At 43.9% G+C, this 26,649-nt stretch overlaps 1 long non-coding RNA gene across 2 annotated transcripts in view; it reads left to right on the top strand.

Moving 5' to 3' along the window:
* Positions 1-8,940: 8,940 nt before the first annotated feature.
* LOC146835412 (uncharacterized) overlaps positions 8,941-26,649 on the top strand; it is a 36,374-nt gene continuing 18,665 nt past the window's right edge. Inside the window, exons 1-3 of one of the 2 annotated variants that reach the window (XR_014960436.1) lie at positions 8,941-9,056; positions 9,176-9,240; positions 20,510-20,662. This is a non-coding gene — a long non-coding RNA (uncharacterized LOC146835412). The remainder of the gene's footprint in view (positions 9,057-9,175; positions 9,241-20,509; positions 20,663-26,649) is intronic. The other variant, XR_014960437.1, reaches the window with a different exon arrangement.

Here is a 26,649-nt window from a genome sequence, read left to right as displayed (position 1 = left end):
AATAACAGTGCATTACAGAAAGGTCCGGCCATAATTATGCAACATTTATGACGTCACGTAGTGAGGTTTGATTCCTGCTCACTGGTTACAATAATACTCCGAGCACTACGTCATCGTAACCTGCTGGAACTGTTGATTTTCAGTGATAGGCAGGCTTCCTCCAGTCAAACATGTACATTACCACAGCTGCTGCACTGCTCCATTTTCATCTCAGAACAAACAAGCATTGGCAAAGCTAATCCATCTCCACGATGCAAGAATTGTTGGCTTTGTCAATGTCTTTTAGCCATATTATGTAGCATTCTGGAACATAAAGTGACATGTATAGTTTTGACTTATTATATATTGGGTAAATTGTTGAGAAATGTTCGAATTAGTAACTATTACATAAATGCAATTACAATATAATACAACACATTACTAGGAGGCCTCCAAATGCAGTACTTTATAAACCAGAAACCCCCAGCCCCAAGAGATTGGATGTGTCCATTATTTTTCCTCCAAGATGCTCCACCTGCACACCTGACATCAGAGCAGTGTAGACTGGTTGATTGGGTGTGCTGTAGCCAACTACGCTACATTTCAGCAACTCGCTTAAGACCGCTTAAAAACAGAAATACACACAGAAAATAGAGGAAATTCAACTTTAGACAATTCTATTTAATGGTACACACGAGTACGTTTTTCTAATCGATTGGTAAGGAAATAAAACTTTGACCTAATGTAAAATTTCAGTGGTTCATAATGTAGTCCATAGCATCAAGTAACCAGGAGAATGCTGATGAGCTCATGCTGGCATCGAAAGATCTCCGTGGCGCTTGAAAGACACTCTCTTCCTGCCTACGCTGATGTGAACACTTTTACCAATAAAAGCACTGCTACAGCGAGAACCTTTTAACTACACTCAAAAGACATGGACAGAGAGGAAATACAAAGAGAAACAAAGGACCTTCCCCATTACAAGATGGACACTGATCATGCTCAGAAGAGGAAATCCTTCCCTAAAACACGCCACCATATATATATTCGCTAGAGACACACCCAGACAACACAGCGATTATTTCATAACCATTATCACAATAGTAACGGCAGAGCAAGCAAACCAGGTGGCGAGCAACAAGATGGTAATCACTGGTGTGCGAAACATGGCAACTGTTATGTTAGGGTCAGCAAAGAACTACATTTGTGTGCAGCAGGGGAGTGGGCAGGAAGAAACATTTGGGGTTTGGGGGACGGAATGTGTGCACTTGGAAAACCGCAAATGTGACGAGATAAGGATTTTCAGGGCTGTTTACAGAAACAGCGCTAGGAGCGAACCCTCGTGTAAAGTGCTCAAAATCAATTAAAGAGTAGTTCCAAAAACAGTTGTTTTACTGGGTGCTGTGGATGGATAGTAGTAATTGGCCCTTGCTCTAGGGGAGGGCTAAACACAGGAAGAGGTATGACGCATGAAAGCTGTGGACAAATGGGGAGTAAAAATAGGAGAGCGACAATGAAGCCTGCAAGTGTGAAGCTTATGGGCAGGCTGAAGCTCACAAAGTATATACAACAGGTCTCTTTGAGACAGCATGTATGCTGTCTAGAGCCAAGACCTAAAACTTCCAGCACTCTCCTTGGTGTCTAATTCGTAAGAACTATGGTAGCAAGAAGAAAATACACTTAAAAGATGGTTAAGTGCCTGCAGTAATAGTCAAGTCAAGTCAATAGTTATTTTTTCCGGCCAATATAAACCATAAAAGCCTGCAGTAACAGTTTCATGGATGCACCAACCATGGATTCCTGGCATTGCTTGCGGCTTCGAAATGCACGCGCACACATGGGTGCCAAGGAAGTCGTAGGAATCAGGGGGGATGAAACAAGGGCAGGGACAGGGGAACAAGCTACAGATGACAACCAGTGCAGGGCCCAGTGGGCCTGAGTGATGCTTTTGTGCTTGACGGTCGAGAAGAACCCTCACTAGTGACGTACACAATGGCCTTGAGCTCCCTCTTGGTGGCAAGAGTCTAATGTCATGTAAACCATCCAAGGACAGCATCAGCATGTCTGCTGCCACTGATGCATGACTGAGGCTGGTGATGAAAGACATACGGGCAAATGAAGGAAAGTTTTCCTAGTGGCTTGTCTTTTTTAAATTATCTGGATGCCTGAAGCGACCAATATTGTTATTATCAGAAATCCTATTCTAAAATGTCCGTGCGCACCACTATAACTGTGCTTTTGTACATAAGGTTACCACAGTGGTCATGGTGGGATGACGGCAGCCGCAAAGAGACACAAAGCTTCTGTTAATCTTGCACCACTGAAGACTGGATGGTCACATGCATCCATATGATGGCATTTTATTTACTTCTACAAGTATATACTTATTTAACACAAATTTCGTAATTGGTTATACCGATGTGTCAGCTACAGATCATTTTCCAATCTCTGTGAAGTCTAGTCACAAGTTTGACTTATCATAATAAAGCAAGAACCTGAGAATATTGCGTAGTTTGGTAACATAACAGTAATAACAACATAACCCACAAATGCTTTACTACAGCAATTTTACATACTAGAAATCATATCACCAATTCACAAAAGTGAACTGTGAATGAAAAATGTTAGGCAATGAGAGAGGTGATGATTTTGGGGTCCCCCCTAACCTATGGAGAGGACCAAGCTGAAGCCTTGAACACAAAGAGCATATCATGCTGGTGAACGATTCCGTGGTAGTCCCTTCCTCCTAGGACCACCCCAAGCACAGTTATGGGCAAAAATACAATCCCAGCCAAAGGCCCTACAAAGCATTATGGGACGAGGTTAGCAGTGGGCAGTGAATATTATAGTATCCAATATCAAAATAATTCTACAAAGAGCTGCAGTTCAACTAGTCGTTACTAGATGTCCCTCATGAGTCAAATGCAAAAGCATTGAAATTATTATTACATCAAGCTGCAGTTCCACTAGTCGTTACTAGATGTCCCTCACGAGTCAAATGCAAAAGCATTGAAACCCTTTCATGAAACTTTTGCATTTGACTCGTGTCGACTCGTGAGGGACATCTAGTAACGACGAGTGGAACTGCAGCTTGATGTAACAATAATTTCAATCCTTTTGCATTTGACTCGTGAGGGACATCTAGTAACGACTAGTTGAACTGCAGCTCTGTGTAGAATTATTTTGATATTGGATTCTATAATATTCACTGCCCACTGCTAATCTTGTCCCATAATGCTTTGCAGGGCCTTTGGTTGGGATTGTATTTTTGCCAATAACTGTGCTTGGGGTGGCCCCAGAGGACGGGACCACCGCCGAATCATTCAAGAAAATGTGCTTTTTGTTTTCAAGGCATCTGCTTGGTTCTCTCCCTAGGTTAGGGAGGATCCCAAAATCATCACCTCTCTCACTGCTTGCTAATGTATAATTTTCACTTATGTGAAATGACTACATGTGTTTAAGCATATAAAGCCAGAAATTCTAATTTTATCGTAGATAACTATGCTCAGAGTATGTTTCTAGGGACATTCCTTCGGAAGTTCCAGCCCCATGTAGAACTCAAATTCACTCTTCCATACTCTGACAGAGGGTGGGAGAGTCACCTTCCAAGCTCTAGCAATATCACGCTCCGCTAATGTGAGCCCTAGAAACAACAGATGCCTTTTGGACCTATTACCTCCGATCCCAATGGTAATATATAGCATGGTTAAGCGTGGACACCGCAGAATATCCTACCTCAAGACCTCAGAGAGACAAGTCAATACCCCGTGCCAGAACCGTAATAGGGTGGTGCAGTCCCATATAGTGTGAAGGAAAGTACCTTCCGCCTGCCCACATTGCAGGCACATGGGGGAGTCAATCATGGCTGGACGCCAAAGTCCATAATGTGTAAAGTAGACCCTGTGGAGGTATTTAAATTGTATAAAGCGTAGGCACGCCGTGATGGCCGCACCTCGCAGGGATTCAAGAGCCTCCATCCAGTCACCTTCATCGAGCAGACCCAGGTCCTCCTGCCAGGCCTCTCTAGTCTTGTGTAGTGTGGTGTGGCTATTAGTGACCAGGGTACGGTTTAGCACTGTGATTTTGTGTGTGCCCACCGCGCCCATAAACACTTTGACCTCAATGGGGTTGACGTCGGGAATGGTGTCTTGTCGCACAAGATAGGGAGATATCGCGTTGCGAAATCGGAGATACTTGGGATCTGGTAATTTGGAAGTCGGATTGTAGTTGTTGAAAGGATCTAAGGGTCTGGCCTTGGAGAATAGCCCTAATCGTCGAGATGCCGATGGCATCCCAGCCAGCAAACCCGAACAAGTCAAGCAATTGTGGTAAGAGGTCATTGTGCTAAAGTGGGGTCTCCTTTGTGAGTCTGTTCCACCACCCGATCCTGCGCAGGGCCTGCCGACAGGTCACAAAGAGGGTCCGGGTCGCAGGTGGCAGCATCTTGAGAGTCGTGCTGGCATACAGAATCGCGCTGGCATACAGAATCACGTGTAGCGATTTAGAGCCCATCAGCCAACATTCGAGTGCATAGGAATGGTCACCACAAACCCCATACCACCAATCGTTAAGGATAAGGAGATGTGATGCTGCGTGATACGACTGAATATCTGGCCCCGCAGTATGTGAATTAGTAGCACATTCGTAGTGCGACCCGCACAGCACCCCTCCTGATGATCGACTTTAATTGCCAAAACCAGGCATGTGTGGGGTAGGGATAATTTTGGAGTTGATATAGTAAAGTAGGACAATGAAACTATTTTGAAGATGGCCGACCTGCCAAGCAGCATCAGCGGCAGCTGTGACCAGGAGCTCACTTGTTGTTTAATCCTGGGTAACAATGGGGCCAGGTTTTTAGTCCAGGAGCCAGATTGGGACGAGGACAGGAACTCCCCAAAGTACTTAAAGCCGCCTGCGGCTGCTGTGACCTGCTGCACCCAGATTCCGAGTTGATCACCACCACATAGAGGCCACAGATAGGACTTGGAGGCATTCATATAGAGACTAGAGCTTTGGCCAATGATTTCCATTATACAAAGCAGGCACGGACCAGATCTATCCGGACGTGTAAAAAAAACATCACGTTGTCGGCATAGAGCGCTGTGCGGTTGGATACCTCGCGCGACCACTCGAAACCATATATCTGGGTGTCAATTTGCACCCATGCCGCGAGTGTGAACAAGTATGGAGAAAGAGGGCATCCCTGCCTAGTACCTCTTCTGATCTGGAATGGTCGTGAAGTTGCGTCCACAATTCTTACGGAAGCTGTAATGTCAGTGTACAGGAGGCAAATATATCTGAGAAGTTTAGGACCAATATTCAGGTGGTCCAGGAGTGCAAATAGGTAGGTCTAGCTAAGGGAGTCAAATGCCTTGTCCATGTCCGCAAGAAGTAGCGCAGCAGGTTCGGGTTGCCAACTTAATTTGCAGGCCTCCATAGAAAAACACTGGCCAGGCCGGTAAAAAGTAGCAGTGGTGGCAACCCTACCACATGCACTGTGAAATATGAAGTGGCTTGTAAACAGCTGCTCCGGATTACACTGACTGTGCTGTCTCCAGGACAGGCACGGGTTTGTGGCTCCCTGTTTGCACCGGCACATCTCCTTCAAAAATTAGGCAAACAATGTCTGTGCACCCTATCTGTAATACGGGCTTAGCATATCCTTTTATTTGATAATGTTTCATTGAGGTTTTGGTTGCAGAACGTCCCTTTTGTGATGTCTGCAAGTTTTCCCCTTAGGTTGTTGGCATGGATTGTATATTCATCTTTGAAGGAACAATTGCGCCTAATGCGCAAAAATTGTCCGTAGGGCAAATTTTCTTTCAGACTCCGTGGGTGTTTGCTTGTGAAATGAAGGGCTTTATTTCTGTCAGTTTTTTTCTTAAATAAAGTCGTGACCAGACGTCCTTCTGTTGCATATACTTCTACGTCCAGAAATGGCATTTTGTGAGTTGAGTGATTCATACTAAATTTCATGTCTTGATTTGTTTAGTTTTTGTAATTATGTCTCCTTGTAGACATTTCCCATGGCTGGTTGTTGAATCTTATCCTGCCTCGTGTTTTTTGCTGGCCTCTTCCTAAAAAAGAAGAAGGCTGCTGTTGTTGTTGTTGGAAATTCTGTTGGGGATTGCCCCGTCGATTGAACCCTGGATGGCTGCTACTGTTTTCTGTTTCGCTGCCACTGGAAGAGTCTATCCTTATCTCCAAATAGATTTCTACTCAAGAGTAGAGGCACAAAGATTTCTCCCAGAATATCAGGGAAGATCGAAAAATATTTTCATCACATTTTCGGAAACATCCTCCTCTTCCAGTGGCAGCGAAACGGAAAACAGTATCGGCCATTCAGGGTTCAATTGACGGGGCAATCCCCAACAGAATTTCCAACAACAACAACAACAGCAGCCTTCTTCATTTTTAGGAAGAGGTCAGCAAAAAACACGAGACAGGATAAGATTCAACAACCAGCCATGGGAAATGTCTACAAGGAGACAGAATTACAAAAACTAAACAAATCGTCTATTTATAATCTTTCGGATAAAGTCTTGACAGATGCAGAATTAAGCATCTTAGAGAAAGGATTAACCTTTGTTCCAACACGGAATACTAATTTTGTGCAACTAAGGGCAGAAGTTATAGAATTTTGCAGAAAAATCCGCCTAAAAACTTTTTTTACAGAGCATCCTACATCAGGCTCTGTTGAAACAACAGGTTTCAAGAAGAATCCACTTTCTGTCCGCCATCGGGTATGATTCCCAAAGAGGTAATTACTTTTGAAAAAACTGTTTTATCAGCAATTGCTGAATTTGAGAAAAACAAAAAACGATTTGTGAAACCTAATATTTCCAAACCCCAAAAGGAGGCTCTTTTTGATCTGAGGAATGATTCAACAATAACAATAAAACAGGCCGATAAAAGCGGTTCGATTGTGGTCTGGGGTATTCCCCAGTATACAGCCGAAGTAAATAAACATCTTTGTGATAGAGAATGCTACAAGAAGATCTCTAAAGATCCCACATGGGAATTACAAGGACAACTTTTCAATATTTTAAAAATCGGATACGATCAAGGATTTCTAGGTAAAAAAGAATACGAGTACCTACAAAACAAACATCCAAGAACACCAATTTTGTACGTACTTCCTAAGGTACATAAATATGAAACTTGCCCACCAGGAAGACCAATCATTTCGGGCTGCGAGTCGCTAATGGAACCTATTTCAAAATTTGTTGATTATTTTTTAAAACCTTTCATGGCGGAAGTCAAATTGTTCCTCCAGGATACCACAGATTTCACTAACAAACTTGAAACAATGAATTTTGAAGAAAATAAACCTCTTTTAGTGACCTTAGGTGTGGTATCTTTATATACCCAAATACCACAAGATGAAGTACTGGCGTGTTATCTTCTTTTCTAGATAGCAGAGACAAACAAATGAAAATGCCAACTGAATTCATAATGGAATTGGCAAGTTTTGCTCTAAAAAAGAATTACTGCAATTTTAATGATGAATTCTACTACCAAACGTAGGGAGTAGCCATGGGTTGCCCATTCGCCCCAGAGCTAGCAGCACTTTTTATGTCCAGCTATGAAGACAAATTTGTCCACAATAACAACCCTTTCTCACAACACATTAGAAGTTGGGTACGATTCATCGATGACATTTTTATGGTTTGGACAGGAAAAGAAGAAGAGCTACACTCCTTCCATGGATGGTTAAACAACAGGACAGCAGACATGAAATTTAGTATGAATCACTCAACTCACAAAATGCCATTTCTGGACGTAGAAGTATATGCAACAGAAGGACGTCTGGTCACGACTTTATTTAAGAAATAAACTGACAGAAATAAAGCCCTTCATTTCACAAGCAAACACCCACGGAGTCTGAAAGAAAATTTGCCCTACAGACAATTTTGCGCATCAGGCGCAATTGTGCCTTTAAAGATGAATATACATTCCATGCCAACAACCTAAGGGGAAAACTTGCAAACAGGGGTTATCCCAAAAAGCTTCTAAAAAAAAGCAATGAAGAGAGTGTGGGGGACCCCACGGGAAATTTTGCTTGAGAGAAATGTAAGAACAAGCTCAGAAAGGATTGTGTGCGTTTCAACTTACTGTCCAATGTCTAATTGGCTAAAAAAGGTCATCAATCAAAATTGGCATTTGGAAAAAACCTTGATAAGACGCTCATGGAAGCACCACTTTTTGCTTTCAAGAAGGATAAAAGCATCGCCAATGAGATAGTGCGAGCAGCACTTCCTAAACTAAAAACAGCCGCCCTTCGTGAATATGTGGGCCTCCCTTCAGTGAAAGGTCACCACAAATGTGGAACGTGCATATGTTGTGAATCAACATTGGAAGGCGACTTGTTCACCCATAATGCAATTCATTGGAAGCACGAGACGTTTTCAAATTGCAAGCCCAAGAATGTTGTGTATGGGATTCTGTGCCCGTGTATGAAATCATAAATAGAGAAGACCAATCAGGAAGTACGTAATAGAATCTCACAGCACAAATCTAGAATTCGAAAGAATGTACAAACGGCTTCATTAGTGAACCACTGGCAGACAAACACACATACAGAAAAAGATTTAAAATGGCTGTTATCTCAAAGGTCAAACAGGATCTTAGAGGTGGAGATCTGGATGTGAAATTAACAAAACGCGAAGCAATGCTAACTATCAGATTTAATACAGCCGTCAATGGGCTAAATGAACTTTCAGAAATGTACAAACTATAAGTAATATTGAGTCGCCCACATGTTTCACGACTTATAAACAACACAGAGTCTAATACTGCGAGGAGTCAACTGCACAGTCGATATTCATATCTACATATTATCACAGTCTAGCGCAAGTCATTTGCTGCATGAATCGTCAGGATTAACAAATCATGTAAAGCATTCGAATAACCTTTGTGTGAGGCCAACCTAACTACATTTACCAGAATTCCAGAGATAGTGATGCAATCACCCTCGTGTTCAGAAAAGGGTCCGCCCTCTTAACGCTAGAGATTCGACTTGGAGGCGAACTGCCAAACAAACCAACCCGGTTGCAAATTTGATATTGCAATTAGAGGTAAGAACCGCGCTAATTTTGCAACTCCGTGAAATAGTTTGGTGCAAGCAGCTTGTATAATCGCCATGTCTTTTAAAACAACAAGCGCTAATTGAATTATATCGTCTGTTCTTCTCCAGAAAGACGCTGAACGCCATTGGCATCTCCGCAATTATTTTCAAGCGGACAACAGACAGAATACAAGGTAGTTTAAACTACGGTTAAATATGCTCGGCGGAAAACGTTATTTAGTTGTGCCAAATGTCAATATTAGGAGCCACGTGAAATTGCTACATTTGTAACGTAGCCCCCCTCCCCTCTTTTTCATAGTAAAACACTGCCACGCCATCGCGGGTGCTACAACATTCGTTTTTCTAGCGGAAAAGCGGACATCAAACAAGGGGGCAGATTTATGTTGCCTGGCGCATCCCTGCAAATCAGCAAGGATGCGCCAGGAATGATGCGTCACGCAAGTTTACCCTTGCGCCACACATGATGCGCCGCATTTATAATGCGGCGCATCATGGCGCAGGAATAAACAGATGCGTGACGCATCCAATGGCGTAAGGTTGGCGCAGTGCTTCAGTTGCGTCGCAAGCGCGACGCAACTCCAGCACTGTTCCAACCAACCCTATCCCTAACATGGTGCGTCAAGCCTTACGCCTGCTTCAAGCAGGCGCAGGGTTTTGGCGCATCAGCGTTGGGAAAGTGACTCAGTCAAATCGTATAGATTTGACTGAGTCACTTTTCAGGGGCGTTCCTGCGACGGAACGCCCCCCCCTATGTCGACACGCCCACGTGAAACCTGACGCAGGTTTTACGTGGCGCAGGGCTTTACATCGTGACGCATCTCCATAGATGCGTCACAATGTAAATATGGCGCAACGTGGCGCAGGGTTTACACCGCCGCTGCGTCACAAAAGTGACGCAACGGCGGCGTAAAAGTGGCGCATCTCCGACATAGATCTGCCCCAAGGTACTTGCCATTTTTGAACAAACAGAATATTGCGAATTACATCAATGTTGTAGCCATTTCTATCTGCAACTGTTTTCCTGCTACTATTGATTTTCCGTTAGTAAAAGTTAAACACTCATAATTTTCATATTTACGTGTATATAAGTGAGGTTTCACACTGACTTTACAATTGAATGAATGAGACTGTGATGGAATGATTGTTTTCTAGGCGCTACAGTTTGGAGAAACTGATACGCTCTTTGGTCGGCTGAACATTGAGCATCTGTAGAGGTAAGGGCTTTTGAACAGATGAGGTCTGCAGAGTTAGGGGTCCTTAAGGTCAATTACTAAGACAAGGATATTTCTTCTTCTTGATTTCCAGCTGTTTTGGTCCTGATGAGAATCCCCCAAATCTTGGAGGGATTCGAAACGCGTAGACCGTTGTTGTTATGGCCAATCCAAGATCAAAATTGCATATGTTTTTGATTTAGAAAAATCGTTTGCGTTGATGGCCTTGCATACTATTGAAATAAGCTGTCTTGTGGCATTTATGTTGTAAATTTGTGAGGTATTGTTTTATGTAGGTCTGACAAGTGTGTGTATGGAGAGAGTGAATGATGTTTTGAATCAGTTAGGATACATGGGGTTATGAGAGTCTGTTTAAGTGTGGTTTGAATGTAAATACATACGTGTTGTCGTTATTTGTTAGGATAAAAATATGTTTTACTAAAAAGTGAAAGATGTTGTGTGGTGTTCAAATCTTTTTTATGTATTGATAAAAAAAAACATTGGGATTAAATCCAACGGAATAGGCGGTTGTTGTGTCATTGTTTTCTTCAATGCACGTCTAAAAGAATTTTGATGTACTAGCAGCATTGGCATTCTTATGGTTTTTTGATTATAGTTGGCTTGGCCTTGCTGCCTAATAGCCAAACCCTTTATTGGTTTCTTATATTAAGTGATTCAGCATGGTGCAAAGGATGTCAAACGTCAGCTACTTAATTTGTGAAATGAATGCCATGAGTTCCTGCAAAGGGGCATAGGCAAACCCTACAAGCAGCCTTTTCCAAGATGATAGTGTGTCCATGGGATGTTATCTGAGGTTCCCATTTTTAGATGTATTAGAGCCTTTACCTGTGATATCAGGTCCTGTTTGAAGACTATATTAAGGGTCATTCACAAGAGGAAGATGCTTTGCAACATAATTGTTCCCAGATTTTTGGCTATGTTTTTAATAGGCCTGGAAGAAATTTGAATTATGTCGGTGAAATTCATGTAATTCTCAAATCTTACGGGGTCATTACGATGGCGGAAGGACTTCAGTCCGCCTGCCATCGAGTCATATTTGGGACTGCCCGCCTACAAGGTGGCGGTCCCACAGGGCAAAATTTGAAGCAACCGCCACCGTGGTGGTCGCATTGGCCATGTTTTGTATTGCGGCGGGTGCTGCGCTCTGCAGCACCCACCACAAGACAAAACAGACACCCCACACATATCTCTGCATTACGTGGCAGGCACCATGCGGTGCCTACCACATGGTGTAGAGATATGTAGGGGCTCACCATGGGTGCCCCCCAGTGCCTTTGTCCCTGGCCGAGGGGGCTATTGGGGCCCGCTACAGGCTCCAAATCTATTTCCGCCTGCAGTTTTGCGGTGGGTTGACCGCCATAGAACGGCTGGCAGAAAGAGATATTGTAATCCCTACGGCAGTGCCTGACAGGCACTGCCACCATTCTGGGACTTCAGGGAGGTCCGACAGACGGCTGGATACAGACTGCCTATCGGGGACCGTGACAGTCGGAGTTTCCGATCGCCACCTGTCCAGAAGCCATTATAATATGGCGGATGGAAATCCCTGTTCCAATGGCCGGGAGACTGCCACCAACATCCTGTTGGTGGCGGTCTCCCCCCCCCCCCCATCGTAATCAGTCCCCTAGTTACTCAAAATTCCTGAAATTAACTTAATTTCGTTATTATGCAATCTTGTATAATTTCTGCATGAAAGAGATTTGTTTGTGCAGAAAACATATTGCCTACAGACATTTTTTGCTCAAATCAGTCTCCTGTCAATGTCTTGTGAAACTTGTTTTACCCAGGGATGCCACTTGCATGAAAAAGTCACCTGACATACTGGCAAATCACTTTTAGCCTTAACAGCATACATTTCATTACAGTTCTATAGAATATCATGTCAGTTCACAGATACAATAACACAATTTTGCCATCCTTAGTTTTTTCCTCCCAACTGGAATCTTACATATATTCTATTCTGTGCAAACTACCACTGTGGCTACTGGGAGGAGTCACTCTTCCGTGGACATACAAAAAGTGGACTAAAAAGACATTTTCAGTTATCAACTCTTGACATATAGTCACATTTAAATGTGTGAATGCCCTCTGAAGATAGCATCTGGTGCTACATGTGTGCTAGTGCTTTCAGTATTACAAATGGGGCTGCACAAGGGTCTGTTGCCTCTTCAGTGATACCATGGTACCCAGGTGCAAAAATGGGGCGCACATGCCCATTGGGCCCCTGGGGCAAACTATTTGTAATACAGCACCAGGTACTAATCTATGTACATGTGCTTGTTTTGCTTCAGATGATGAGTTCTCTGCAGTGCTTAATTTGTGCCGGTGCTTTCTGGTGCTTAGTACCGGCACTTATTAGTCAGGGCCGGGTCTACACGCGATATTAGGTGCTGCCTGCTCACTGAGTTAACACGGGTGTTCCCGGTGGCGGCGAAGAGCTGATATTGCACGGGACTTTCCTTTAAATATATCAAATTTGACGTCGCAGATGCCTGCCCTATTATGAGACACACATGCTGTCAGAAACCGCATGGGTCCCTGCCTCAGCTTTCCGGTCACTTCAATCAATCACAGAAGTGCTACCAATGACCGCTTTAAAAATATGTCATTAGTCCTGCCCTGTGTCTCCTTGTCAGATCCTCAAGTGTGGGTCCTGACTTGGACCAATGATCACTGTTTTCGCCCGCGGCCCGCCCCAGCATACTGCGCAGCCTCAGCACTAATTGGACACAGAAAACAGAAACAGCAAGCAGCAAGCAACGTGTTGCACAGCAGGCTCAGGTAAATTAAAACTAAAATGCAGTCTCTGTAATGTGTAGCCTGCGTTTCTGGTGTCTCGTCTCACTACGTTTGCTAAGATGGGGCAGCCCGTTCCCTGCTGCAGTCAGGAAGAAGCCACAATCGTAAGATGCGTGCAAGGGGGCAGTCATTCTTTCTGCAACAAGCGGTGCTTAAAACTAAGGCGTAGAATGAAAGAATCTCATGTTTCAAATCTTTGCTACTGGGCACTAACCCACTGACTTCTATTGCTGGCATTCTAACTTGAAATTTAAAGCAGTGTAGAAGTGCAAGTGTATACATTTTTTTGGGTAGCAGCATTTTCCTGTTGTTGTTTTTATACTGTGAGTCAGCCCTGCGGTAGCTAGCATTGTTACAGGCACTGTTATGTTAGAATCTGCTTGGAATAAATGTAATTTATTTTCAGATAAAGAGAGGAGAGGACTGTGCTTGACAAAAAAGCATGGTTAATGAAAGACATGATTCCTCTTGAATTGGGAGGAACATGGCTGGTGTTGTGGATTGAAGTTTGCGTGGCACTCCAGAGTAATGGAGAGACATTCTTGTCATGGGAATGCTATTGGATGGGATATTATTAATGTATTATAACAACATACTGGTGTCTTGTACAGGATCAGCAGGCTTGCAGCACGTGCGAGTATTCACACTTTTAGCATGTCCCTGTGAGAGGCACCTGTTTAAGCAATGCAGGCTCACTGACCAGAGCGTGGGGGGCGTGCAAAGCATAATAAAAAGGTTGATAGTACAACTAGTCTCAAGGGGAACTGAGATGTCTTTTAATGAAGGAAGTGGGTGGACCCCGGGTGGAACCAGGGAAGTGGATGTGGCCTCTTAAAAAAATGTGAGCACCTGCATTTCATATTTTACAAATTAAGCACTGGTTCTCTGTAATGTTTTCACCACAGCATGAAGGCTGTAGGTAGTATGGTATTTAGTACCCTCAGATCTTTTGTTGTTTTAAGTGAATGGCCACTCTTTAGACACGTTTTGCATAGAGTGGACATTGTTCTTAGCAGATACTTTTTAAATAGTCTTTGGTGTATTTCTCGTGAGAGTCTCACTGTCTGCAAACAGTGTGATACAGAGTAAACTCTCTCCATGGAGTAAACAGTGTTAACTCTACCCACTTTTCTGCTTTTATTCACTTCTTTTCTCAATGTATGATACAGGTAAAGCAGGGCATTAGTTATGTAACAGAGCTTCAGGATCTGGAGGAACTAGGAGGCATATCAGCAACAACCGGCGATAATTAGCGCTCAGCGCTCTTTGGTGCCGATTACGATCCGGTAAAAACCGGGTACGAACCGTCGGTCGGAGCGTATTCTCCGTCCGACTCGTACCCGGTTGTAAAACATTACAAACATGGAATTACGATTCGCACGGAAACACCATTTCCGTACGAATCGTAAAAAACACCGACCGACGAAAATATGCATACGAATGTGATCCGGGAATGCTGCGACGTGACGTCGGGACGCTTCTAGGCAGCGTTTCACGACCCAGAAATTACGATTCGAACCGACAGCAGTCCGGACGGCAATATTTTCACAGCACCCAAAAAGTGCCGCAAATGCGAAGTACGGCGCGAAACGACCAGAGTAGGTGGCCCGGTAAGCGCCGTACCCCCCCCCCCAGCCCCCGCATGTACGTGCCGTACCCCCCCAGCCCCCGCATGTACGCGCCGTACCCCCCCCTGCCCCCGCATGTACGCGCCGTACCCCCCCCAGCCCCCGCATGTACGTGTCGAACCCCCCGTGTATGTACACCCGAGTACGTGTCGAACCCCCCCGTGTATGTACACCCGAGTACGTGTCGAACCCCCCCGTGTATGTACACCCGAGTACGTGTCGAACCCCCCGTGTATGTACACCCGAGTACGTTCGAGTCGTACCCCCAACCGTGTATGTACGGTGCGTACCCCCAGCGCGTAGCTGGGGGTATGCGGGTGTACATACACGGGGGGTTCGACACGTACTCGGGTGTACATACACGGGTGGGGGTACGACTCGAACGTACTCGGGTGTACATACACGGGGGGTTCGACACGTACTCGGGTGTACATACACGGGGGGGTTCGACACGTACTCGGGTGTACATACACGGGTGGGGGTACGACACGTACTCGGGTGTACATACACGGGTGGGGGTACGACTCGAACGTACTCGGGTGTACATACACGGGGGGGTTCGACACGTACTCGGGTGTACATACACGGGTGGGGGTACGACACGTACTCGGGTGTACATACACGGGTGGAGGTACGACTCGAACGTACTCGGGTGTACATACACGGGGGGTTCGACACGTACTCGGGTGTACATACACGGGGGGGTTCGACACGTACTCGGGTGTACATACACGGGGGGGTTCGACACGTACTCGGGTGTACATACACGGGGGTTCGCCACGTACATGCGGGGGCTGGGGGGGTACGGTGCGTACATGCGGGGGCTGGCGGGGGTACGGCGCGTACATGCGGGGGGGGTACGGCGCGTACATGCGGGGGCTGGGGGGGGGGTACGGCACGTACCAGGCACCTGTTTGGACGTCTCCATGGTTGTTATAGGAGTTCGGTGTGGACGGTCTTTTAACCATACGGTTGTACATTCGGACGCCCGGGACGGATCGTGATTCCCCGGTCGGACTTCGCTTTTCACGTTTGTACGGTAAATCGTACGAGGACGTGTCGGACACTTTTTCCGACCCGAGGACGTGTGGGGAATTATTCCCAATGCGATTCGTATGGTCTTTTTCCCATGCGAATCGTGATTGCCAGTTCGTACGGCACTTGTACGATTCGTACGGTAAAAAGACCGGATACGAGTCGTACGGGGAATTTTTTTACCGGATCGTGATCGGCACCTTAGTGTGAGGATAATTATCGCCGGGTAACGTGGATTTTTATCGCTGAGATAGCGTGCTATTAGCAACGCTTATCTCCTCAGCGATAAAAATCCTAGCGCTAACTGCCTAACGTGAGATTATCGCTGGAAACCCAGCGATAATCTCACGCAATGTGGCGTTAGCTTGCTGATAGGGACTCACAAACTTAGCCATGATATCCACCTTCCATAGGATATCATGGCTAAGTCAGTCCTGAAGCAGGCGTAAGGAAAGTAGCGATAACAGGGGTTATCGCTACTTTTCCTGCCGCTATGTTTCATAACGTGGGGCTTGATGATAGGAGAAATGTCGCTTAGCGACATTTCTTCTGTCATGTTAGGTCAGGAACGCCCACGTTGCATCTCATTAGAGATGCAAAGCTGGGCGTTAGGAATCCCCACGCTAAAGCAAGGTTTCACGCGTTAGCGTAGCCTTGCTAATTAGGTGATAAAATTATCGCCGCTTTTCGGCCGAAAACGGCCGCAAAAGCGGCGATAATTTTTTTATTGCCAGCTTGTAAATATGCCCCTTGGTTTTCCCTGAACAATTGTACACCGTGTGCAGGATAGGTTACCCTTTCATCTGTGGTTCAGAGCCAACATGAATTCGGATACCCATGAAATGTATGCTATAGGGTCAATGTTGCAAATAACACAATCTCTCTTTACCAATGGGGTTAGCAGTTAAGACGCTTCAAATTACTCTGAGCTATTTTGCACTTTCTTTCATAGCTCTAATGGTATACCCATTTAAAGAGCAATGTGTACAAAAGAAGCTTGGATCATGTCCTCAGTAATGTCATCAGTGATGTAATCAATGATGTGATTTGAGATGTCATCAGTGATGTCATAAATTAGGTCATAAGCAGTGCACGGTGAGGGTGCAGGGCTCTGCTAACTATTAGTGATGAATATCTATATTTGTTTTTAGTTCAAAACGGTAATGTTAGCGGTGAAATAAGCACACAAACATAATTATGTATACATATATATATATATATATATATATATATATATATTCACTGAAAAAACCATAGGTTTCACACATGTTATAGTTAGCAGAAATGTTACTGATAAAAAACCAATGAAATTCCCCCGTTATAGTTAGTGCAGGCAACTATAACTCACGCGACCGCAATCCTCTGCTGATGCTAATACTGTATTTAGACACTTATTTGCCCATGTCTTCTTCCATACATTTTTAGCTATACATATATTACAAATATTTTTTTTTCATAAAGACACATATGTCATCAGCAGAAGATTGCGGTCGCGTGAGTTATAGTTGCCTGCACTAACTATAACGGGGGAATTTCATTGGTTTTTTATCAGTAAAATTTCCGCTAACTATAACATGTGTGAAACCTATGGTTTTTTCAGTGAATTTGCAAGATTTTTTAAATGCTAATTCCTAACTATAACGTGTGTGAAACCTATGGTTTTTTCAGTGAATTTGTACGGTTTTTTAAATGCTAAGTTACTTTACGCCATTCGTGGCGTGCGCGCCCACTTAACGCAGTTCGTTCCGTGCGCGCACAGTGAGCACGCGGAGCGCTTCGCGCACCGCGCGCCCACTTTACGCAGTTAGTGCCGTGCACGCACGGTGGGCACGCGGTGCGATGACAAAGCAAGAAAGCACGTCAACAAATCTGTTTCTGCTTTCCTCCGTGACTATGGTATGGGTGCCATTTACCACAACAACTTGCGTTATGACATGCAAGACATTTATAGAGGAGATGGTGTGCACTTCATTGATGAAGGGAACAGAGTCTTCCTCTTGAACCTTAGACTCTGCATCGGTAGTTACTTGTAGGTACCACTAAAAAATCATTTCATAAACACAACGGCTCTTTTTAGAGCCCCCTAATATCTAAACACTTAAATCTGATTTTCATTTTTTTTTTTTTTTTTTTCTACCGTACGCTTACCGTACGCGTACCCCGTGATTTTTTTTAAAATCAATAAATGTTTTCTTTGTACTTTACAGTCCTTCTTTGACCCCCTCACAAATGTAAGGGGGTCTGTAACTCTCCTCATTGCCCCCTTTTCTTGTTTTCACTCTTTTTTTTCTGAGTGAAATACACAAAATGGCGGCCGCCGCTTCCTGGTTTCGGCCGATTCGAATGTTTACTAAGATCTAAGAGCCAATCAGAATCGCGCTCGCGCACGCCACCGTACGCTTACGGTAAGCGTACGGTAAGCGTACCGTAAGCGGGCTCAGATATATATATTGATTTAAAGGCTATTTTCTCAGAATCTACTGAACAGATTTACACCAAACCTACAAAAGGCACTTCCTTGACCTAGGGACTACCTCTCTGCCAAATTTCGAGTAATTCTGTTCAGCCGTTCGGGCTGTAGCTCGTTCTAAAGGTCCTACGGAAAAATGCATGGGAAAAACGCGTTTTGGGACCCCCCTTTTATCTCAGCCCCCGCTTGACGGATCCCCCCGAGACTTTCAGGGTAGGAGCGGAGCGTAGCGCCCCACCTATTTTGAGAAATTCGCGAGGATTCATCGACCGGCGCCAAAGTTATTCAAAATAGAATGTTGAGGTTTTCCTATGGAAAAGGGGTCCTAACTATAACTACCTACTGGCGACCGCCAGTAGGTAATATATATATATATATATATATTTACTTTAATATAATTATTAAACTATTAGCTTTAATTTATTTTAAAACTTTAAAATTATATAAAAATATAATATATATATATATATATATATATATATATATATATATATATATATAATAATTTAAAATATAAAAACTATTCTAAAATAAATTAAAACATTAAACTAGGAAAAAAAAACAAAATGAGGGGGGCGTGGCTAGGCGCCCGACGAGGATGGCGGCGCCGAGGTAGGAGCTCCGCCCGCATCGGAGTGTGCAGGCGGTTTGCGCTCCTTTCAGGAGTTTCAAAAGGAGGATCCCGTCGTGGGATGCTGTCAGGCATGCCCTGAGTGCCTTTTCGCCATCGAGGCGGCTTTGCAGGAGTCTGGCTGCTCATTTTTATCTCGGCCGCGGCTCGGATTCGGCCGCGGCCGCCAATTTGTTTTCGCCGTGCTCGAACTCTCCTCAGCAGCGTGTTTCATCGCGCAATGGCCCCCAGCTGTTATGGTGACATTATAATGCTTCTAGCACCCCCAGCGGCATAATTGTTATGCACCAGCTCATACAGGTGACTTTTTATTGATTATAATGACTCTTTTATGACCCTAATGGACTTCCTTTATTTACCTCATATCAGGCAGCTATTTTAGGTCCCCAATTCGTTTCTCCTGGCTAATATTACTTGTTTTGCTCCCAGCTTGCATGTGTGCTCTTGGTGTTCCTGCATTTTACAGACGTGTCGATGGCTGACTGTTCTGGCAAAGTCTGCAAGCGCAACTACATTAAAAATTCCAAGCTTTTTACGGAATTAGCCCATTTAGAAGCCTCTCAGTCTCTCCCTTTTGGTGAAGTGTCGTCAAACATGGAATCCTCCTCACAATCTTCAACGAAGACGACGCCGAAGAGATTGAAAAAAGATCCGCCTTCGCCTCCCAAGTCCTCCTCGGTCATTTCGATGGAATTAATCCTTGCAGAGATACGGGCCTTGCGCCCGTTTATGGAAGAAACCAACGCAAAGTTGCAAGTCCTTACTGACAACTGGGCCTCATTGGATGAAAGAGTATCATTGGTAGAGCGTGATGTCTCGTCTCTTCAGGATTCTGCGGCCAAGGTCACCCACATGCATACGCAGATTTCGTATCTCCAGAAGCAGGTGGAGGACTTGGAAAATCGCAACAGGCACAATAATCTCCGCCTTTACGGCCTGGTGAAGGGCTGTGAGGGGAACGATCCTGTCAATTTCTTCAAGTCTTTTCTCCCCAAGATTTTACACTTGCCCGAGGATACTTCTCTAAACATCCAACGCGCCCACAGACTTGGTCGAGCTAACTCCTCTTCAGCCTCATCAGTAAAGCCCAGAGGGGTAATAATGTATTTTTTGGAATACACAGATCTGCTGAAAGTCCTCTCAGCTGCCAGAGCTTCTCCTCATCTTGCATGGTCGGGCTCCACTTTGTTCTTTGCGCAGGATTATGCCAGAGCCACTGCGAATCGTCGTAAGGCCTTCTTGGACATGAGACCGGACCTCCGCTCCATTGGTGCCAGATACGGTCTCTTCCATCCCTGTTTGTTCAAAGTCGCCTACAACAATAAGACTACGACCTATGAGGAGCCTGCGCGCCTTCGAAGCTTCCTGAATTCCTGCGGCCATGCTGACATGGAGCTTTCTGGACCTTCTTCTTCTCTCCCAACATGACTTATTGCCGAAGTTGTATTATGATGTCCTCGCTCTTATGTTCGCTGGTTTTTCTCATGTAATGGATCTTATAATTTGCATGTTTCTCTTGTTGGGTCTTACTTTTCATTGAAACGTTTGTTATTCATGTTGTGGTTCCTTTTTATATTCCAATCATCACCTGTCCCATGACTTTGTCTCCTGTTGTTGTCTAACCTTATTACCATTCCTCCTTCACAGATCAATGTTCTGCGTTCCGCCTGTTCCTCCGGTTGGACGTCTCACTGACCCCGAGTGCCTGCCTTCTCCAGTTGGCCCTACCTCCCTTCCCCGTCTTCACGTCCGTCCTTGCTTGTCTCTGTTCCTGATTGTATCCTCCCTAAGTTACCCCTTGTAAGTATTCTCCATTCTCCTTCTGTCGAGCTGGTTCTTGTTTTGTTTCTTTTGACTATGCTTATTCCTCGTTTACCTTCAGATTCATTGGCTAAATTTGACACTGTTGCCTTTCATTCTTTCCTCCATGCTATTGCTCACATTGTCGATTTTCTATTCTTGAGCCTTTATCTCAGCATGTCTTTATTGGTTTTTCTTCTTTCTCTTTGTCTCTTCTCCTTTTCATGGGTTTTTCTTTCATTGTTTCTGGTTTTCATCTTTTTTGAAATTAAGCAACTGTTATGTCATTGAATATATTGTCATGGAATGTGAAGGGTATCAACTCTCCGATTAAGCGTCAACGGATTTTATCACATCTAGCCAAATTGAATGTTGATATTGCATTTATCCAGGAAACGCATTTAACTGATGTAGAATCTGCTAAGCTTAAACGTGGATGGGTGGGTGAACTATTCTATTCACAGGGTGACGGCAAACAAAATGGTGTGGCAATCCTATGTCGCAAGTCTCTCCCCTTTCAGATCCTTACTCACAAATCGGATACCTCTGGTCGATGGGTTTATGCCAAGCTGTCACTCAGAGGTGTTCCAATTTCTCTGCTCAATGTATACGGCCCAACAACGGGTGAACCTTCTTTTTGGACTGATTTCTCTCCACTTTTAACAAAATTTGTGGACCATAATTTTATTTTGGCAGGGGATTGTAATCAACCTCTAGACCCCTTTGTCGATAGGGCGTCCACGACCCCCCACATTCCTAATAGACCTCACAAGTTGTTTAACCATGCTATTTCACAGCATAAGTTAGTAGACTCCTGGCGCCTTTGTAATCCAAAGTTACGGGAGTACACTTTTTACTCTCCCTGTCACCATTCCCAGTCACGACTTGACTACATCTTTGTCTCACACAGCCTCGCTCAATCACTTCTACACTCTGAGATAGGCCCAATACTACTTTCCGATCATGCCCCTGTTCTTACTAGTGTTGACATACTTCCTAAAATTGATGCCCCCAGAAGATGGCGATTTAACAACTCCCTCCTCGCCGATCCCAAGTTTACAACCTCTTTTACCTCCTTTTTTGACTCATATTTTTTGATTAATACAGACGATGCCCTCCCTGATCACATTATCTGGGATGCTTTTAAAGCAGCTGCACGTGACTTTATTATTCGTTATGTGGCAGATAAACGCAAGACTGCGCGTAGCTTCACCAAACAGCTCCTTTCTGACATCAAGAAATTGGAACATGCCTACTTTACATCTCACTCTGCCTACAGCTTGAATGCCCTTGTTGCTGCCAAAATGAAATTCAATGAGAAGTCCACGGAGGACGCCTCTCTGTACTTGCTGAAGTCTTCTGCTAAATTCTATGGGGGAAGGAATAAAGCAGGGAAGCTCCTAGCTAATTATTTGAAGATCAAACATAATAAGTTAAATATTGAATCTGTTTATGACCTTGATGACACCTTGAAACACACGGATGCAGATATTCTTGCTGAATTCTCACGCTTTTATAAGTCTTTATATACATCTGAAACTCAATCCTCTCCCAGCTCCCTTGCTAATTTTTTCTCCACCATTCACACACCACCTAATTTTCCCCCTGATCTTTCCTCCTTAGAATCTGACGTCGCACAAAAGGAATTGTTCACTGCACTGCAACATCTCAAACCCAATAAAGCTCCTGGCCCTGACGGTTTTACCGTCGAATTTTACCTCCATTTCTCTAAGTTATTGATTCCACGGCTTCATTCCCTTCTTCACACTTTTGTTGATCGCGGCGCCTCTTCGGGGACCTTTTCGGATGCCCACATTTGCCTAATACCTAAGCCTGGGAAAGATGTAAAATATTGCAAAAACTACAGGCCCATATCCTTAGTCAATATTGACTACAAACTCTTCGCAAAAGCGCTAGCGATCCGATTAGATCACCTTCTCCCCGATCTTCTAGGTGAAGAACAATCTGGGTTTGTCAAGGGCCGACATATTACAGACAACACCAGACTTTTATTCAATATCCTGTCAAAGTCCTCCCGTTGTCAACACTCACTGGCAGCGATTGCCCTTGACGCCGAAAAGGCGTTCGATCTGGTTGAATGGCGCTATCTCTTTCACACCCTTACCTGGTTTGGTTTTGGCCCTAGATTTATTTCCTTAGTTTCCCTGTTATATTCTCACCCCAGAGCTGCTGTCTTTGCGAATGGTCAAATCTCCTCTTATTTTGATTTAGGTCGAGGCGTTCGCCAGGGTTGCCCTTTGTCCCCCTTTCTTTTCAACCTTGCTTTAGAGCCGTTCCTGTCCAAATTGCGTCAAAACCCTGCTATTCGTGGTTTTCAGAGTGCAGATTCTCACATTAAACTTGCTGCTTATGCGGATGATATTTTACTTTTTCTCTCTAACCCTGCAGAATCTATTCCGGCTTTTCTGAACGAAGTCCGAAATTACTCCTCTATTTCTGGGTATAAACTTAACCATGACAAATGTGAGATCCTTCCCCTAACCAAATTTACTTTCAAACAGGACTTCAGCGACTCTCAGTTCACTTGGTGTCCTTCCCATATCAAATACCTGGGTTTATATATCACCCCCTCTGTTTCGGACACTGTCTCTTTATGTATGTCTAAATGCGCACAAAAGATTGCTGACCTCACTGTAAGGTGGCATCCCTTATACCTGTCCTGGTGGGGTCGTCTTGACACTATTAAAATGATGCTCTCCCCTATCATCCTTTATACACTTTCTAATATTCCTGTACCCATCCCACTGAAATTCTTTAAAAAGGTCAACTCAACGTTATCTTCATTTTTATGGAATTCTAAAAAACCCAGAATGTCTCTTGCCAGACTGATCCGTCCCGCCTCTGAGGGTGGTGTCAATTTCCCTGACTTCCCTGCTTATCAGAAGGCCTTTTTGTTATGCCAAGCTTCCCTCTGGTTGCAAGATCCTGCTTCTCCTTGTCCTCTATGGACTAAGGTTGAACGCGCTCTCCTTTCTCCGTTTTCTTTCGCAGAATATCTTGCTTTTTCCCGCAAACCCTCATTGCTCCCTACTTCTATTCATAAAGACACCCTTAAGCTTTTACTGTCTGCTACACCCGGTCCCCCTACAACTGTCACTGATTTCCTTTCTTCTACCATTTGGCATAATACATTTTTCTTAATTGGTTGCAAGCCCTTTTATTGGAAATCTTGGAGAAGCCGAGGATTGATTTGGATCTCGCAGCTCTTCTCTGGTTCTACCTTCCTCTCTTTTCCTGATCTTCGTTCTTCCTTTGATTTGCCTTTATCCTTCCTCTCTAAGTATCTTCTACTCAAGACTGCGGTTTTGGAGGTTTATAAGCGGCTCTCGGTTTCTCCTCCCTCTCCTGCTTCGTCCACCCCCATTTCTCAACTTCACTCTATCTTGCGTACTACTCCCAAAGCATCCTCTATTTATAAGCACCTTCATACACACGAGCTCCCCAGACCTAAATCCAAGGTTGAATCTCAGTGGGAATTGGATCTTGGAATAACCTGGCCGGTATCTTTATGGGATAAAATTTGGACAAAAATCCGTAAAACTTCTAGAGCATCTTCCTTGACACAATCCTTATTTTTTATTTATAACAGACTACTTTACACTCCTTCCACACGACACAAGCGATTCCCCAGTACCTCAGACAATTGCTGGTCGTGTGGCTCTCCTAATGCTGCATTACCTCATATGCTATTTCTTTGTAAACATGTGCATGATTTTTGGCTACAGGTATGGGCTCAAGTCAATGTTATCTTCCACACTTGTATTCCCTTTTCTCTCACTCAACTTTTCTTGGGTAGTTTATCCCCTAGTTGGGACAATGTAGATATGCATGTTCGTATTGTTGATTTGCTATTTGCCATTGCTTTTCAGCAGATCACAGTTAATTGGAAAAATGCGACCAATATTTCCTTCAAAGCGTGGTGATACAATGTCTGTCACAATCATAGACTTGACAATGCTTTTGTTTCTTCTGTTCACTCAGCAACCAAATGTGCAGACTTATGGCACCCCATTACGATATATTTAGATAATTGTTTTGCTCATTCCTCTCGTCCATCGCCTGCTCAACAAGAAGTTCCTAAACCCCCATGATGCCCTTCTAGTGTCCATAACTTTTCAACTATACTGTTTTGTCTTTACTCTTTTTTTGTACTTAGATGTTTAGTCATGATTGATGCAATCTCTTTGCTTCTTTTAGCTTGCCCATGAATATTATTATTTTATGTATCTCTTTCACAAATTTTAATTTGTTGTAAACCCTCTCTGACATGTTGTATTCTGCAATCCCCTTCCTTCCCCTCCCTCCCCTCTCCCCTCCATACCTGATATTTTGTATTGCATTCTCATTTTCCTTTGCTTAATACAATTCTTTTAAACTTAAAAAAAAACTAGGAAAAAATATTTAAACTTAAATTGCCTAATACAATCCATGCAACAGTAGGAAAAGTGTTGGATAGCAAAATAATACAATTTACTATTCCAACTGCAGTGAGTGCAACAGTAGGGAAAGTGTTGGATAGTGGAGGGGTAAAAATTACTATTTCCGCTCCAGTGAGAGCAACAGTAGGGAAAGTGTTGGATAGTGGAGGGGAAAACATTACTATTCCCACTCCAGTAAGAGCATTAGTAGGGAAAGTGTTGGATAGCGAAGGGGTAAAAATTACTATTCCCACTCCACTGAGTACAACAGTAGGATAAGTGCTGGATAGCGGAGAGGTAAAAATTACTATTCCCACTCCAGTGAGTGCAACAGTTGGGAAAGTGCTGGATAGCGGAAGGTAAAAATTACTATTCCAACTCCAGTGAGTGCAACAGTAGGGAAAGTGTTGGATAGCGGAGGGGTAAAATGTATTATTCCCACTCTAGTGAGAGCAACAGTAGGGAAAGTGTGGGATAGCGGAGGGGCAAAAATTACTATTCCCACTCAAAATAGTGCAACTGTAGGTAAATGTTGGATAGCGAAGGGGTAAAAATTAGTATTCCCACTCCACTGAATGCATTAATAAGATAAGTGTTGGATAGCGGAGGGGTAAAACCTTTATTTCCACTCCAGTGAGTGCAACAGTTGGAAATATGTTGGATAGCAGAGGGGTAAAAATAACTATTCCCATTCCAGAGAGTAGTACAACAGAGAAAGTGTTGGATAGCAGAGAGGTAAAAATTACTATTCCAAATCCAGTGAGTGCAACAGTAGAGAAAGTGCAGGATAGCAGAGAGATACAAATTACTTTTCCCATTCTGGTGAGTGCAACAGTAGGGAAAGTGCTGGATATGGGAGGGGTACAAATTACTATTCTGATTCCAGTGAGTGCAACAGTAAAGAAAGTGTTGGATAGTGGAGGGGTAAAGGTTACTATTCCCACTCCAGTAAGAGCAACAGGAGGGAAAGTGTTGGAGAACAGAGGGGTAAAAATGACTATTCCCACTCCAGTGAGTGCAACAGTAGGGAAAGTGCTGGATAGCGGAGGGGTAAAAATTACTGTTCCAACTCCAGTGAGTGCAACAGTAGGTAAAGTGTTGGATAGCGACGGGGTAAAATTTACTATTCCCACTCCAGTGAAAGCAACTGTAAGGAAAGTGTTGGATAGCAGAGGGGCAAAAATGACTATTCCCATTTCAAATAGTGCAACAGTAGGGAAAATGTTGGATAGCGGAGGGGTAAAAATTAGGATTCCCACTCAACTGAATGCAACAATCGGATAAGTGTTGGATAGCGGAGGGGTAAAAATGTATTCCCACTCCAGTGAGTGCAACAGTAGGAAAGGTGTTGGATAGCGGAGGGGTAAAAATTATTATTTCCACTCCAGAGAGTGTAACAGTAGGGAAAGTGTTGGATAGCGGAGAGGTAAAAATTACTATTCCAACTCCGGTGACTGCAACAGTAGGGAAAGTGCAGAATAGCAGAGAGATAAAAATTACAAAAACCTACAAATATTATATAAAATAATAAATACATTTACAAAAAAA

Source organism: Triturus cristatus, chromosome 4_2 (assembly GCF_964204655.1).
Source record: "Triturus cristatus chromosome 4_2, aTriCri1.1, whole genome shotgun sequence".
NCBI classification, from domain to species: Eukaryota; Metazoa; Chordata; class Amphibia; order Caudata; family Salamandridae; genus Triturus; species Triturus cristatus.
Note: the sequence above shows the minus strand (reverse complement) of the source record. Positions and strands in the feature narration are given on the sequence as shown.